Genomic DNA, 16,306 nt, shown 5'->3' with positions numbered 1-16,306 from the left:
TTCCTAGGACTAACTGTCTAAAAATCTCGACTCGGGTAAATTCTACCGAAAATTCAGCAGAACCTCCCCTAAATTACGGACATAGACCCCCCGTAAAACAGGTCCAGGACCTGTAATATTTATCAATATAAGAAAATAACCCCGTAAAATATGTATATTTATGAATCTGAAAAAACAACCCTGTAAAAGTATTGCAATCGCGAGTCTAAGAGAATAGCCTCGTAGAAGGGGTAAAAATATTAATATGAGAAACAAACCCATAATACAGGAATATTTATGTAAATAAGAAAATAATCCTGTAATTGTGGTATATTTGTGAGTATGAGAAAACAACCCCTAAAATGGGTTAATTTTATAATATGAGAAAACAACCCCGTAAAAGGGGTATATTTGTCAATTTAAGAAAATAACCACCTAAAACGTGTATATTTATGAATTTGAGAAAATAACTCCATAATAGTGCAAATAATTGAATATGAGAAAACAACCCCGTAAAAGTAGTGCAATTGCCAGTTCAGGAAAACAGCCTCGTAGAAGGGGTAAAAATTTTAATATGAGAAACAACCCCGTAATACAGGGATATTTATGAATATGAGAAAATAGCCCCGTAATTGTGGTATATTTGTGAGTATGAGAAAACAACCAAGGAAATTGGTTAATTTTATAATATGAGAAAACAACCCCGTAAAAGGGGTATATTTATCAATTTAAGAAAATAACCCACTAAAACGTGAATATTTATGAATTTGAGAAAATAACTCCATAATAGTGCAAATAATTTAATATGAGAAAATGACCCCGTAAAAGTGGTATATTTATCAATATAAGAAAATAACCCCGTAAAACGTGTATATTTATGAATCTAAAAAAACAACCCTCTATAAGTAGTGCAATTGCCAGTCTAAGAAAACAGCCTCGTAGAAGGGATAAAGATTTTAATATGAGAAACAAGCCCATAATACGGGGATATTTATGAATATGAGAAAATAACCCCGTGTGATATATTTATGAGTATGAGAAAACAACCTAGGAAATGGGTTAATTCTATAATATGAGAAAATAACCCTGTAAAAGGGGCATATTTGTCAATTTAAGAAAATAACCCCCTAAAACATGTACATTTATGAATTTGAGAAAATAATTCCATAATAGTGCAAATAATTTAATAAAAGAAAATGACCCCGTAAAAGTGGTATATTTTTCAATATTAAGAAAATAACTACGTAAAAACTGTATATTTATGAATCTGAAAAAAAAAACCCGTAAAAGTAGTGCAATTGCCAGTTTAAGAAAACAGCCTCGTAGAAGGGGTAAATATTTTAATGTGGAAAACAGCCCCTCATAATACGGGAATATTTATGAATCTGAGAAAATAAATCCGCAATTGTGGTACATTTGTGAGTATGAGAAAAAAAACCTCTAAAATGGGTTAATTTCATAATATGAGAAAACAACATCGGGAAATGGATATATTTATCAATATAAGAAAAAAATCCCGTAAAACGTGTATATTTATGAATTTGAGAAAATAATCCCATAATAGTGCTAACAATTTAATATGAGAATAGGACCCCTTAAAAGTGGTATATTTATTAATATAAGAAAATAACTCCGTAAAACGTGTATATTTATGAATCTGAAAAAACAACCCTGTAAAAGTAGTGCAATTGCCAGTCTAAGAAAACAGCCTCGTAAAAGAGGTAAAAAATTTAATTTGAGAAGTAACCTCGTAATACGGGGATATTTATGAATTTGAGAAAATAACCCCGTAATTGTGGTATATTTTTGAGTATGAGAAAACAATCCCTGAAATGGATTGATTTTATAATATGAAAAAACAATCCCGTAAAAGTACTACAATTGCTAGTCTAACAAAACAGCCTCGTAGAAGGGATAAATGTTTTGATATGAGAAACAACCCCATAATACTGAATCTGAGAAAATAACCCTGTAATTGTGGTATACTAGTGAGTATGTGAAATCAACCCCTCAAACGGGTTAATTTTATAATACGAGAAAACAATCCCGTAAAATGGGTATATTTGTCAGTATAAGAAAATAACCTCGTAAAACGTGTTTATTTATGAATTTGAGAAAATAACTCCATAATAGTGCAAATAATTTAATATGAGAAAACGACCACGTAAAAGTGGTATATTTGTCAATATTAAGAAAATAACCCTATAAAAGGTGTATATTTATGAATCTGAAAAAACAACCCTGTAAAAGTAGTGCAATTACCAGTCTAAGAAAACAACCTCGTAAAAGGGATAAAAATTTTAATATGAGAAACAACCCGGTAATACGGGGATATTTTTGAATCTGAGAAAATAACCCCATAATTATAGTATATTTGTGAGTATGAGAAAATAACCCAGGAAATGGGTTAATTTTATAATATAAGAAAACAACCTCGTAAAATGGGTATATTTGTCAATTTAAGAAAATAACCCCCTAAAATGTGTATATTTATGAATTTGAGAAAATAACTCCATAATAGTGTAAATAATTTAATATGAGAAAACGACCCCGTAAAATTGGTATATTTATCAATAATAAGAAAAGAACTCCGTAAAAGGTGTATATTTATGAATCTGAAAAAATAATTCTGAAAAAGTAGTGCAATTGCCAGTCTAAGAAAACAGTATCGCAGAGAGGGTAAAAATTTTAATATGAGAAACAACCCCGTAATACGGGGATATTTATGAATATGAGAAAGTAACCCCGTAATTGTGGTATATTTGTGAGTATGAGAAAACAACCCCTGAAATGAGCTAATTTTATAATATGAGAAAACAACTCCGTAAAAGGGATATATTTATCAATATAAGAAAATAACCCCGTAAAATGTATGTATTTATGAATTTGAGAAAATAACCCCATAAAAGTCTTAATAATGTAATATGAAAAAACAACCCCGTAAAGTGGTATATTTATCAATATTAAGAAAATAACTTTGTAAAAGATGTATATTTATGAATCTGAAAAAACAACCCCGTAAAAGTAGTGCAATTACCAGTCTAAGAAAACAGCCTCGTAGAAAGTGTAAATTTTTTAGTATAAGATAGCAGCCCCGTAATTACAGGGATATTTATGAATTTGAGAAAATAACCCCGTAATTGTGGTATACTTGTGAGTATGAGAGAACAACCCTTAAAATAGGTTAATTTTATAATATGAGAAAACAACCTCGTAAAAAGGGTATATTTGTCAATATAAGAAAATAACCTTGTAAAATATGTATTTTTATGAATTTGAGAAAATAACACCATAATAGTGCTAATAATGTAATATGAAAAAAAACGACCCTGTAAAGTGGTATATTTATCAATATTAAGAAAATAACTCCGTAAAAGGTGTATATTTATGTATCTGAAAAAATAACCCGTAAAAGTAATGTAATTGCCAGTCTAAAAAACAGCCTCGTAGAAAAGGTAAATTTTTTGATATGAGATAGCAATCCTGTAATATGGGGATTTTTATGAATCTATGAAAATAACCCTATAAAACGTGTAAATTTATGAATTTAAAAAAATAACCCAATAATAGTGCTAATAATTTAATATGAAAAAATAACCCCGTAAAAGTGGTATATTTATCAATATAAGAATTTAATCCCGTAAAGTGGTATATTATAAAATTAAAGTTAGGTTATTTGGGCACGAGTGTACAATTACATGTAACACAATTGTTCAAGCTTTTGAGTTGAAGAAAGAGGAAATTTGCAAACAACATTCCAAATTCAATATTGAAAGGTTTTTGAAGAAATTAACGGGGAAAAATAAGCATGATATGAATAACATGCAAAATGCCATTTTTAATGATCATTGCTATATGCTAATTTCAAGTTTATGAGTGGTGGTATTTGTGGAAGAAAAGAGACGAGTAAAGTGACTAAACACGAGCTTAATTTTTTTTATGGTGTTTGGATAATCATAATTCAATCTCTTCAACTTATTTTATAATGTAAAGCCTACTTAAGACTCTTGCTAGGCTTAAAAATTTGTATTAGTTTAGGTCATATTATAATGGGTCTAGCATGCTATCTTTATGGATTTGATCTAGAAAGTTCCCCATTCGAAGAAATTCCCTGCATGGAAAGTTTTGACATTCATGCTTTAGTTAGATTCAATTTGGTTCATAGTTGTGGAGGCCTTATATATTTTGTAGGGACGAAAGGGTCTACTATAGGAGGAAATAGTAGTGCGGCTATGCATGAGCCAATTACGAAAGAAAGGGAAGAGCACTCTAATAATAAAAAGAGGGAAAGTCAATGTTGGCAATAAGTCTTGACTCAAATACAAACAATGAACACACAACTTGGGTAAAGGCTTGACGCATTTGATGCCCGTTTCACTAATGTAGAGAGGAATCAATGCCGACAACCTTACAAGCTTGATTGCTATTTTTGGTCAATGGACTTTGATGCTCCATCACATCCTCATCATTCATTTTAGATGCTTATGTCAGGAATTTTTTTATGTTTTAGGACTTAGCTACCTAGATATCTTAGGAATTTTAATTTTTTTTAGGTACTTTAGGATTTTTATTTGTTTTCTAATTTATTTAGAAATTTCTAATTTTATTGCTTTCTGTGATGTAATCATATTTAATGATTATTTTAATTTTAGTATTGAAATTTTTTATTTCTAATGTGTTTATTTCACTCAATGATGTTTGTTTAAGTAATTTTTAAGGTTGTAAGGATGGAGATTGGCTTTTCATGGTAAATTAGCATTTCAAAATATAAGAATGTATTCTATCTTTTTCTCCTCTATTTTTATGCTATTATATGTCTATGACATTAAGGGAAATGTTAAAAATAAATGTGGGGGAGACAATTAGAATGATTATTTTATTTTAATTAATATGCCATTTATTTAGTAATTTTTGATTAATTTTTATAAATTTTAAAAATTTTCTACTCAGTATTTTCTTATTATTCTATATAAGAATCAATCAAAGAATATTTTTATATCTAATTCTTGAGCTCTTGAGTTAGTGTTTAATATGTATATATGAACTCATGAGTTTAGTTATGCTTAATTTGTCAAGTATCCATTCTTTGCATATGGATATGATGAGTAGTTTGACAAGTTTGAGTTGGGTATAATTAAAGTGTATGATTTAAATTATTATTTTATTATTATTAAATGGGCTTGCCTAAATTTAATGAGATATGATATAGGTAAATAAGAAGCTCTAAGTTTAATAAGTCTACTCCGCTAATTTTAGTGGCTTAGTAATCATAAATCTGCATGACCAATGTTGATTTTCCTATAAAACGACATCGATATTATGAGTATGCAAAGCATCTCCAATGTATGTTACATTGAGTAATCAAATGTTCCAATGTATGTTACGTTGAGTAACCGCATGTATTCATTACTCATGTTTATATTTGTATAAAAATACATGTTAACGTCTCAAGAAAAAGAGTAATCCCCAAAATATCAAGTTTAAATTTAATGAGTGAAAATAAAAAAGAAAAGATATTAAAAAATAACAAAAATAGATTGAAAGCAAGTGATGTGATAAGTGCCTATTGGTCTCTTGTGTTGAATGATGATTTGCTTTTTGAATATGGTTATGATGATTTAGATTACGTATCATCATTGTATTCTTTGAAGATGAGTTAGACTATTTATTATGAAATATGTGTAGGAGATTGGATGCTTGAATCTTTTATTAACAATGATTGACTTTGTACTTTAAATTTTTTTTTTATGATTCAAATTGTTCTTGGGTTGGCATGATTTCTCCATTAATGAGATTCTTTTGAGTAATCTTCCTCATCATTGATTTTAGATGCATATGTTAGTATTTTCTTTTTTATGTTTTAGGACTTAGCTACCAAGATATCTTGGAAATTTTAATCTCTTCTAGCTACTTTATGATATTTATTTTTTTCTAGTCTATTTAGAAATTTTTAATTTTTTTAATTTTTATGATGTAATCAACTTAATGATTATTTTAATTTTAGTATTGGAGTTTTTCTTTCACATATGTTTCTTTTAATAAATGATGTGGGTGTAAGGAGAGTGATTAGCTTGTCATGGCAAACTAGCATTCTAAAAATATTAAGAAAGTATTCTATCTTTTTTTTTTCTCTATTTTTATGCTATTACATGTCCATGATATTGAGGATAATGTCAAATATAAGTGTGGAGGAGGGAATTAGAATAATTACTTTATTTTAATTAATATACCATTTATTTAGTAACTCTTTAATTAACTTTTATAAAATTTAAAGTTTTTTTATTTAGCTTTTTATTATTATTCTACGTAAGAATCAATAAAGGAATGTTATTGTGTTTAATTCTTGAGCTCTTTAGTGTTTAACATGTATATGTGAACTCATGAGTTTAGTGATGCTTAATTTGTCGAGTATCAATTCTCCATATGGATATGATGAGTAATTTGAAAAGTTTGAGTTGGATATAATTAAAAGTGTACGATTTAGATTATTATTTCATTGTTATTAAATAGTTGCCTAAGTTTAATAGGATATGATATAGGTAAATATGAAGCTCTAAGTTTAATAAGTCTTCTCCTATAATTTTAGTGGCTTAGTAACTAGGAATCTTCATGACCAATATTGATTTTCGTGTAAAATAAAATTGAGATTATGAGTATGCAAAGCATCTCCAATATTTGAGTAACCAGATGCATTTATTACTCATGTTTGTATTTGCATAAAAACACATGTTAACATCTCAAGAAAGAAAATAATCTCTCAAGTATCAAGTTTAAATCTAAGGAATGTAAAGAAAAAGAAAAAGATATAGGAAAAAATAATAAAAAAGGATTGAAAGCAAGTGATGTGATAAATGCCTATTGATCTCTTATGTTGAATGATAGTTTGCCTTTTGAACAGGGTTATGATGTTTTAGATTATGCTTCATAGTGTATTCTTTGAAGGTGAATTAAACTATTTATTTTGAAACATATGTAGGGGATTGGATGCTTCAATCTTTTGTTAAATAATGATTGAGTTTATACTTTTAAAGAAATTTTTATGATTCAAGTTGTTCTTCGGTTGGCATGATTTCTGCATTAATGAGATTATTTTCAATAATAACTTGAAGCTGAGTATGATTGCTCTTCAAAATCTTTGCAAAGATTAATTTTCAATTGCTATTTACTTGAGGACAGGTAAAAATTTAAATGCAAGGATATTTGATAGGTATGTATTTTATATAGTTATTTAGGATATTTTAGAGCTTTAATGATATATTTTCTATATAAAATATGGTGAAAGTATGTGTTTACATCTCACTTAAGCTTAATTGTCCAATTTCATATAATACTGTAACTTAATTTTAGGTATTTTTCTTTCGATTTCTTAGTTGTACGAGGGTTGTAATAGCTAGATTTAATTTCTTGCACTTTATTTTGGATGCATGCCAAATACCTGTTATTTGATTGCCTAATTAAAATTGGACATATAGACATTAGGCCTTAAAATTGGACCTGGTATGTAAATCGTAGTCTATTAGGTTAATGAGATGATATATTAGGCTTAAATTTAAAATTTATATTATTAGCACCCATTTTTTGGATCTAGATATTGAGGGAATTATGAAAAATCCGATGATCAAAGTTACTCCCTTTCTCGAGTCTCGGGAGATTAAGGAGGGGCGAATCTAAGTAAAAGTTGAGAATAATTGGACTTAAAATTACTTTTCTAGAATTACTTTGGATCTAATTGACAGAAAGAATAAAGTTTGAGAATTAAAATGATAGTTTTTATAAATTTAGGGACTAAATCATCAAATTTCTAAAACTTTTTACTGCTTGGAGCTAATCGCCTTAGCATAGAGCCGATTGGCCGTTTTCCAAAATCTGATGCCATTTTACGTGTATTTTCTACCTAAAATGCTAAAATCGGTAAAAGAAGTTTCTTGAATGTATATATGATAATTATTGGGATTTTGAAATACTTTTTATGATAATTGTTTGAATATAAAAGATTTAATCCTTTTTTATTTTGATATTAATCTGATAAAGGGAAGGAACAATTATAGTTTATTTTTTAAATAATTGAATACTTATTTATTTTACTAGGTCTAGAGTTAGCAATATTTCTCAAAATTTTCTACATCAATATATACAAAATCAGCCTTTAGCAAGTCACTAAGCAAGAACTCCAAATTAGGAAACATATTGAAGAACGACATAAATTTTTTAAAAACTCAAGGCAGAACTAGATTCCCAACTAATCTTCATTCAACAGCTTCCTCGTCTCCTGAGATTTGCAGAACAACAACCAACGGTGATAACCTGATGGTTTTCCACACATCCAGTATCAACATCATCTTTTTCATTAAATTTATTCTATGTTCTTTCATGATTTAGAAATATGATTAGGGTCTATTTATTATTCTTTTTCTTATGTTTTAATGATGTTTCTTACAAAATAACATGCTTATAAACTACTAAAATTTGAATATGATAATATGAACATGTTGGGAATTGAATCTGATAATAAAAATATGTTAGGATTTTGGATCTAATGATATGTCAACTTTTGGTTCTCTTTTTTACATCCAATTAGTCAAGTGATAAGGGTTGCATGTTAGGTTAATAAATTCTTCATATTTTAGTAGTCAAAAGTGGTTTTAGGGTTCTAGCATCTAAATTCGAAATTTACCACCTTCATCTACCATGTGTCTAAATTTCTAGGGTTTTTCATGATTTAAGGCTTTCACTTAATTTTATGTCTTTTTTGCACTTTCAATTGAATTTCATGCATCCCTAATTGATTTTCTCATCTCCTACGCATGTCAAAACTGACCACTGGAGTAAAAACTGAAGAAAATCGCGAAAAGGACCTGCCAAACCTCTCATAGCCGATCGACTCTAAGCCCTAGACCGATCGGCTGTGTGCTTTTGTGGGCCAATTTTTTGAGTTTTGTGCGATTTTATGTATTGTAACTTACTTTTAGGTGTTTTTCCTTTCATTTTTTAGTTGTAGGAGGGTTGTAATAGCTAGATTTATTTTATGTACTTTATTTTTTGCCCTATTTTGGAGGGCTTTTTCTTTAGTTAGGGTTTTTGACAAATTTTTTTTCCAATTTATGATAAAAATTAAAAAAATCTAATCATCAGGCTTATGTAACATATGAGCAAACGTTAAGTAATAACAATTTGCCCCCTGCTTTGGAAAACGAGGTCTTTTGGAAATTGATTTTACATGCGAAATCAATTATTGTAAGAATAAGTTTGAGTCAAAGAAAAAATGATCAAATATCACCTAATTGGCTTGATTTTCTTTTGGAAGACACCATCTTGCTTCAGTGTATACTTTTGAAAAATTCATCTTTATTATAGGCACCACCTTGCTGCTTAAATATTCCTCGAGAGACACCATCTTGCCGATTTTGTTGAAGTCGTAGGAGACACCATCTCGCTACTTTGATTGAGGCAAGAAGCATCACTTCACTGTTGTTAAATGAGCCCCTACAGGGAAGACGCCATCTTGCCCCTAGGATATAAGGCACCACCTTGCTATTTGCTCAGATTGTGGGAGACACCATTTCACTGATTTTGTTAAAACTGTAGGAAACACCATCTCGCTGCTACATTTGTGAATGAGCCCCTATAGAGAAGACACCATCTTACTCCTAGAATAGAAGGCACCTGCTATCATTAGAAATTAGACACTAGAGTTATATAAAGCTCGATGATGAGAAGGTTTAATTACTATAAAATCAAAAGATGAAAACGAACTGTAACCTGACGTCTTAGGAAAATTGCCCAAGAAAAAATAATATTAAAATGAAAAGAAGCACTAATGAAAATAATGGTGATGGGTCTAGAAGGTTGTACTCATGCTGGCTTAGTCTAAGCTCGTGCGAGTTCAACCTAAGCTAGTACAGTCTATTCAGACAGTGCATGACCTACGACTTCACGTGTGCCCAAGCTAAATGCAGGCATGCTCAGACTGAACTCGTGCGTGTCCAACATGTACTTGTGCGAGTCAAGCAGTTGACCTAAGGGCATGCGCTCTACATCTAGCTTTATGCTTGCTCACCTTGAGCTCGCGTGTGTCCAATCTAAGCTCACACGAGTCCTTACTATGACCTTGCATGAGCTCAGCTTGGACAGAAGCCAGCTCTTAGCTGACGTGTCTCTCATTCGTCGGATGTTGGTTTGGACAAGATTTTCCCCTCCAATAGATAGGCAGCACTTGGCGAACTCTATAAACAACAAATGAAAGCTTTGTGACAAGGGTTGGAAGTTTTGAGATTTGAGATTTGGTGTTAAAAATTAAGAGCTTTTTTGTAAAAGAGAGTTTTGATTGATTTTAAAAATTTATTGCGAAAAGAAGATTTTTTTGGGAAAAACATAAAAATATTAAATTCTCTTCTTTGGGAAATTTTTCTTGATGAAAGTTTATTGCATTTTCTTTTGAATTTTGGAAGGTTAATTCATTCTTTTGCATTTTCTTTTGCTTCCTTTATCTTGTTCATTTATTCCACCCCATGCATCATCATTTTTAATTTTTATCCACACATATTTTCCCATATAATAATTTTATTTAAAATAAACCTTTGCCATTTTTTATTCTGTCATCTTCTGGGTGGGTTGAGCTCGCACGAGTTTAACCAGTACTCGCGGGAGGTCAACCTTCTTCACCCACAGATTACTTGTCGTTTCATTTATATGCTTCTTCATTTTTACTAAAATGATGTCGTTTAACATCCATAGGGACCTGAACCATTAAGCTCACGCGAGGTTACCCTCTATGCACTCTAGGTCAGGGATCCTAAGGCCTTAAACGACATCGTGTTGTTGTGGTTAGAGCTTACGGTCTGACCTCGCGCGAGCTTACCCTGTGCTCGTGCAAGTTCACTCTCTCTCTCTTGTTTAGCAAATGGGTTACCTTCAAAATGACGTCGTGAGCCCTTTTTATGTCCTGAGGGACTAACGTCATGTGAGCTCAACTGTACTCTCCTAAGGTTAGCCTTCGTCATGAGATAGAAATACTTTTATTTATTTCATTCTATTGCTCTTATTTTTATCTAATTTTATTCCTACTAGCTTTAATTAAATTACCTACCTATTTAATTTACTTCATTGTGCTTTTATTATGCCTTAATTCTAACCCCTAAATGCAGAGTAGTTAGCCTATGGAGGTCACCCCCACCCCTCCAAGAAGGACCGATAGTTTATTTGTTTATTTTTATGTTTGATTTTGTGATTTGTACTAAGGCCAATGGGGACATTTGCATGTGTAGAATTCCCCTCATTACCCCTGCTTTCCTTAACCCCTTTCCGGTTCCATTCTCCCCCCCTCTTCTATGTATGTTTAAATTCATGCTTAAGATCATCTCACATGTAAATAAAGGATAAAAGTGGACATAGTAAATGATGTGATCACCCCACATGCAAAGATAATAAAATGGAAGCTTAAACAAGTAAGCCCCCCACGTCACGCATGTTTTCACTTCAAATGCTAAGGCTAAAATGAAACTGACACTAGATTAGGGTTAATAAAAATGCAAATGATGTGGGCACCAAGGCATGTTAAAGATGAAACCTAAGGCACCAAAGAGCCTCCCGATTAGGACTAGTAAAGGCACTAATGTGCCTCCCATCTAGAATTCGTCAAAGTACCAAAGTACCTCATACTTAGGTTAGTTCTTGTCTTTCTCACCTCATATGCTAATAAGATAAAGAAAGGTTGGTGAATAAAATGAATACAGGGTAAACTTAGGGTAAGATGACTTTATTAGGATAGAAAAAGGCTCGTATGCTCTAGTAGAGGCTAGGCTTCACTGTGTAGGCGGATAGGGGTGCTTCTAAAAACCTTCCCTATTCGTACTTGACTTTTCGAACCTAGAATCTCTAATTCTAGGGAGGAGAAGACTTAGGCTCTCCGCGAGGGGTACAAAGCCATCATCCTTACTCCCGAAATGTCCTAATCTCATCGGGTGGTGACTTCTTCGAATGGTCTTAAGGCCATTTTGTGATCCCTTAGAGCCCTAAACCAAATGGCTCATCTCGAACGGTCCTAGCATGAAGAGTGAACCTTAGACAAGCAGTGGAAACCCATTCGAAAAAGTCAGTTGCTTATAGTGGCTACTCCACTAGGGACTCGAGAAGTTGACTCTGAGGAGTGGATGAGCTTTTGCCTTTCCTAACATTATTGACTTACCCCTGCATTACAATTGCATTAGAATTAAGGAAGGCCCTATATTCGTGGTAGCTTCTGTATAAGGGATATTTATGTTCCACTCGTACAAGAGATGGCTTACATTCATGATGATCACCACCCTTAGCCCGTATAAAGAGGGTTGTAAACTTATACTGTAGAGTATCGCCAACACAATTCCCCACTATACTGAAAAGAGGGATAAGTTTCTCCAAAGTATAAAAAGGGTATTCCTCGCCAAGGGAAACTCAACCTTGTTATCCTAGCCAAAGCTCATATAGTGAAATCTAGTTCCTTCCCCTAGGGCTTACCATATTGTTTGCTTGCGTAATGGTCAGAATTTTGGAAAAAGGATCGGAGATTAGCCAAAGTACTTGCTCATTTAAACCAAGATTCTCTAGTTTTGGTATGACCCTAAATGGACACCTTCGATGGGTAAACCCAAGGAGAATTATCATAAAACAGGCAAGCATGAGGCTAATGCCCCAACCTTCCCCCAGAATCCTAAAAATGTTGATGCCTGGATTTATGACAGAGAGGTGCCAGAGTACTTTGATTAGGGAGCCCCACAAGCAGTGTTGTTTTGTGCTAATGTACCATCTTAAGGCTATAATTGAATTTTATAATAGAGAACTATGAAGTCTCTTGATTTATGAAAGCTATTATTAACAAACTCTTTTGTTTCAATGAAGAATGTATCCTTTTTCTCAATTATTCATGACAATTAAATAGGTCAAGAAGATAACAGACATGTATACATGCATTTAAAACACCATGCTTATGAAATTCTAACTCATGTTGGTAACTGCAACCATTTCATCGTTGCTTGGGTTAGGCGGGGATGTAGATTAGTTAGAGAGATGGCAAAAGTAGAGGAACAACAATCTGAGGTACAAGCCTTGTAAGAGGAGGTGATAACCATGAGGAGTCTAGTGTAAGACCTCATGGAAAGTATTAAGCAACAAACCGAGCTGTTCAAGCTATTACTCCCCAGACTAAACACTAGGAATGCCACGAGCATTGAAATAGCACCTAGGAACAGCACCAACACACCGGCACCACCAACGCCCCCTATCACTTTGGACTTCACTACTCCGGCGCCAAAAATGGAAAAGCTGCTTGCTAATTAATTCGTATGAGTCTGTAGATGGCGACGATGAGATTTCGACGAGACTAAGTAGTTCAGCTATGGCCCTACCTCTAGCATCGCCAGACCCTAAGTTTATCAAGATGGCAAGACAATTAGAAAGGATGTAGAAAATGCTAAAGCTGAATGGATAGGAGAGATAAAGGACATCGATAACCTGCCAAACCTGCAGAAATTTGATAGGACCGGGGATCTGCATGCCTTCTTAAATTCTTATAGGGTGGGCATGTCGACAAGCTCGTATATGACCAAGCAGCAAATAGTGAAATACTTCGGGCTGTATTTAACAGGCTCTACTGTGATATGGTATTGACAGTTTGAAGAAATGGTGAAGGATGATTGGAAGGAGATGGTTAAGAGGTTTTTTGGGCAGCACGAGTACAACATTGGGGTGGAAGTTAGTACTTTGGACTTAGAGTCGACTTGATAACGGCAGGACGAGACCACTTCAGATATCATTCTCTGGTTTAGGGCCAAGGTAGCAAAGATGATAATGTAGTTGACTGAAAGGGACCAGGTTCAGTTTGCAATTTAGGGCTTGCCGCCTAACATTTATGAGAGACTGGCCGCATATCTAATCAAGAACTTTAAAGACTTGCAAAAATGCACGGCTAATGTAGAGGAGGCCGAATTGAAAAAGAGCGCCTATAGAAAGAGCACTAGGAATGCCTCAAGTTTTAAGGAGGTGAATGTATCGGCAGTTTAGTACAATGCCCCGACGCAACCACGTAGACTTTCTAGGTTCCCGGTGCTCTTATCATAGGACATGGTAAAGTTGTAAGAACACAAGCTGCTAAGGCCGTCGATTATTAATGCGCTGCATATGCAAGTACAACTAAGGCCCTTATCGATGTAGCCTAGCACAATGGTAAGTATTAAAATATCGTATCCCTCGGGAAAGTGAAACCCTAGAGTTACTACTTCGTTCTTTGTTATCTAGCCTAAAATTAATGATGAATGGTTTATAGATTTACTAATGACTAAAAGCTAATGAGTAAATAGAACAATTAAGTCAAGAAAGCAAACCCAAAGGGGACCTAGACTAGTTGGCAATCAAATAAAAGATAACAGATTGTTGAGTCCGATTATGCTACCCGTGGACGGATTCTTAACTGTATTCGGTTTCCTTCTCGAGACAACCGAATTCTTAAACCTAAGAATCTAAAGTTGGAATCCCTTCCTAACGATTGATTATTATGTTAGCCTTAAGCTTTAATCTACCTCTATTAAGCTTTGTTAATTCTTAATCCAACAAATTAATTAACCTTATCTCTAAGTGGAAATTAACCTGATCTTGTAATTAAATTTTCAAACTCAATTAGAATTTCTCAATCGTTAAAAGAATTCTATGAACAGTAATCAACACATTCAATGTAAAGAAAACTAGATTTAATTATTAATTGCAAAAAGAATACAAGAAAGGAAACTCAACCAATCTCAACAATTCAGTACTAAGCCAACATAGCAAGAAACCCCAATGTTCATGTTTAAAGCAAATAGGAATTCAATTACAGTGAAAGAACAAAGAAATTGAAAAATATACACTATTTTTCTAGAATTGGATGAATAGCTCAAAGCCTGGATCTACTCCAGTTGATCTCGAAAACTGCTCCTTGATTTTCCCCAAAACTCCTCCTTAATCTTCAATTCAAAACCCAGATCACGAATCTGACGTTCCAAGATGGAATCCATTTCCTAGAAGCCCCTTGAAATGCTTGACAACACGTCTAGCAAAATTACAACGGAAGATCAAAAGTCAAAATCGCCGATCTGGAACTCTCTCTTCTCTTTTTGGCTCGTTCCTTTTATTTATTACGCAAATACAGGCGTGGTCCAGCCGTGTCCTTCAACACAGGCTGTGTTGGACTCTAGTTGGCAGAATGAACTGAATCGACCTGGCAGTGTTCTTGCCGTGTTGGCCAACATGGGCCTTGCTCTAGGCTATGGTACCCTTAGAAAACATGCTGCTTCAAAGTGCTTAAGCTACACGGCCTGGAATTTCTGCACGAGCTCCAACACGGGCCGTCTTGACTTTCCAAAAGTCAATCCAAAATCAAACGCCTCTGATTACGTCTGTTTTCACCCGAAATTGATATAGAATTGCTCAAACACTAATGATGGACCTATAAAATCTCCTCGAATACAAAAAGACATAAAACACAAGTGATCTTGGAATAAAAATACAATAATTGCTAAGAAGATACACAATAATATGCGAGCAAACATGTTAAAACTATGCACATCAACTCACCCCATATTTAAGCTTTTGCTTGTCCTCAAGCAATTAACAACTCAACTCGTAAAACTGTAGTCAGCAAATCCTCAAAGTTCATGCCCCTATGTCACAGTAAATAACATTCAACACATCTCAAAAGAAACTCAATCGTAAGTCAAGTTACAAATTATTAACAGAGAATGGAGATAATATCAATGCATGAATAACGTAAATAACAACTCAGTAACAAACATCAGAAACCAATTCCTCACAAGGATCACTCAAGTCACTCAAAGTGTATATAAGATGAGAAACAAATCCCTCAAAGCAAATGCACAAAACCCACTTACCATAAGCTTGCTCATAAATCCTATCTCCGCTACTACGAATAAATGAATACCAAAATCAAAGGGTCTTTACCATGGTTGTAATAAAGCTAAGGTAAAAGTATGGAGAATTGGGAAAGAGTGTGAAAATGCTTGAAATTCGTGCAATAAACAAAAATGTATGCTCAAAGGATTAAATGCCTAAAACTTCAAAACCATATTCACTAAAATCCTCAATTTGTAGATTAATGCTCGAAAATGCTCTAAATCCAATAAAGAGATAAAGGAATACAAAATTTTGTTGTTTTTTTTTTTGAAGAAAACTGAATCAGCAGCTTGTAAGAGTGCTGCATACAACTGAATAAAGTAAAAAATAAAAATACAGTTTGGATTGAAGGGAGCATCTAAAATATCAAAAGGACTTAGTGAACATAGCAAATGACATTTTAATCCCAAAT

This window comes from Ricinus communis, chromosome 4 (genome assembly GCF_019578655.1).
Source record: "Ricinus communis isolate WT05 ecotype wild-type chromosome 4, ASM1957865v1, whole genome shotgun sequence".
NCBI lineage: Eukaryota > Viridiplantae > Streptophyta > Magnoliopsida > Malpighiales > Euphorbiaceae > Ricinus > Ricinus communis.
This window is presented reverse-complemented; position numbering follows the sequence as displayed.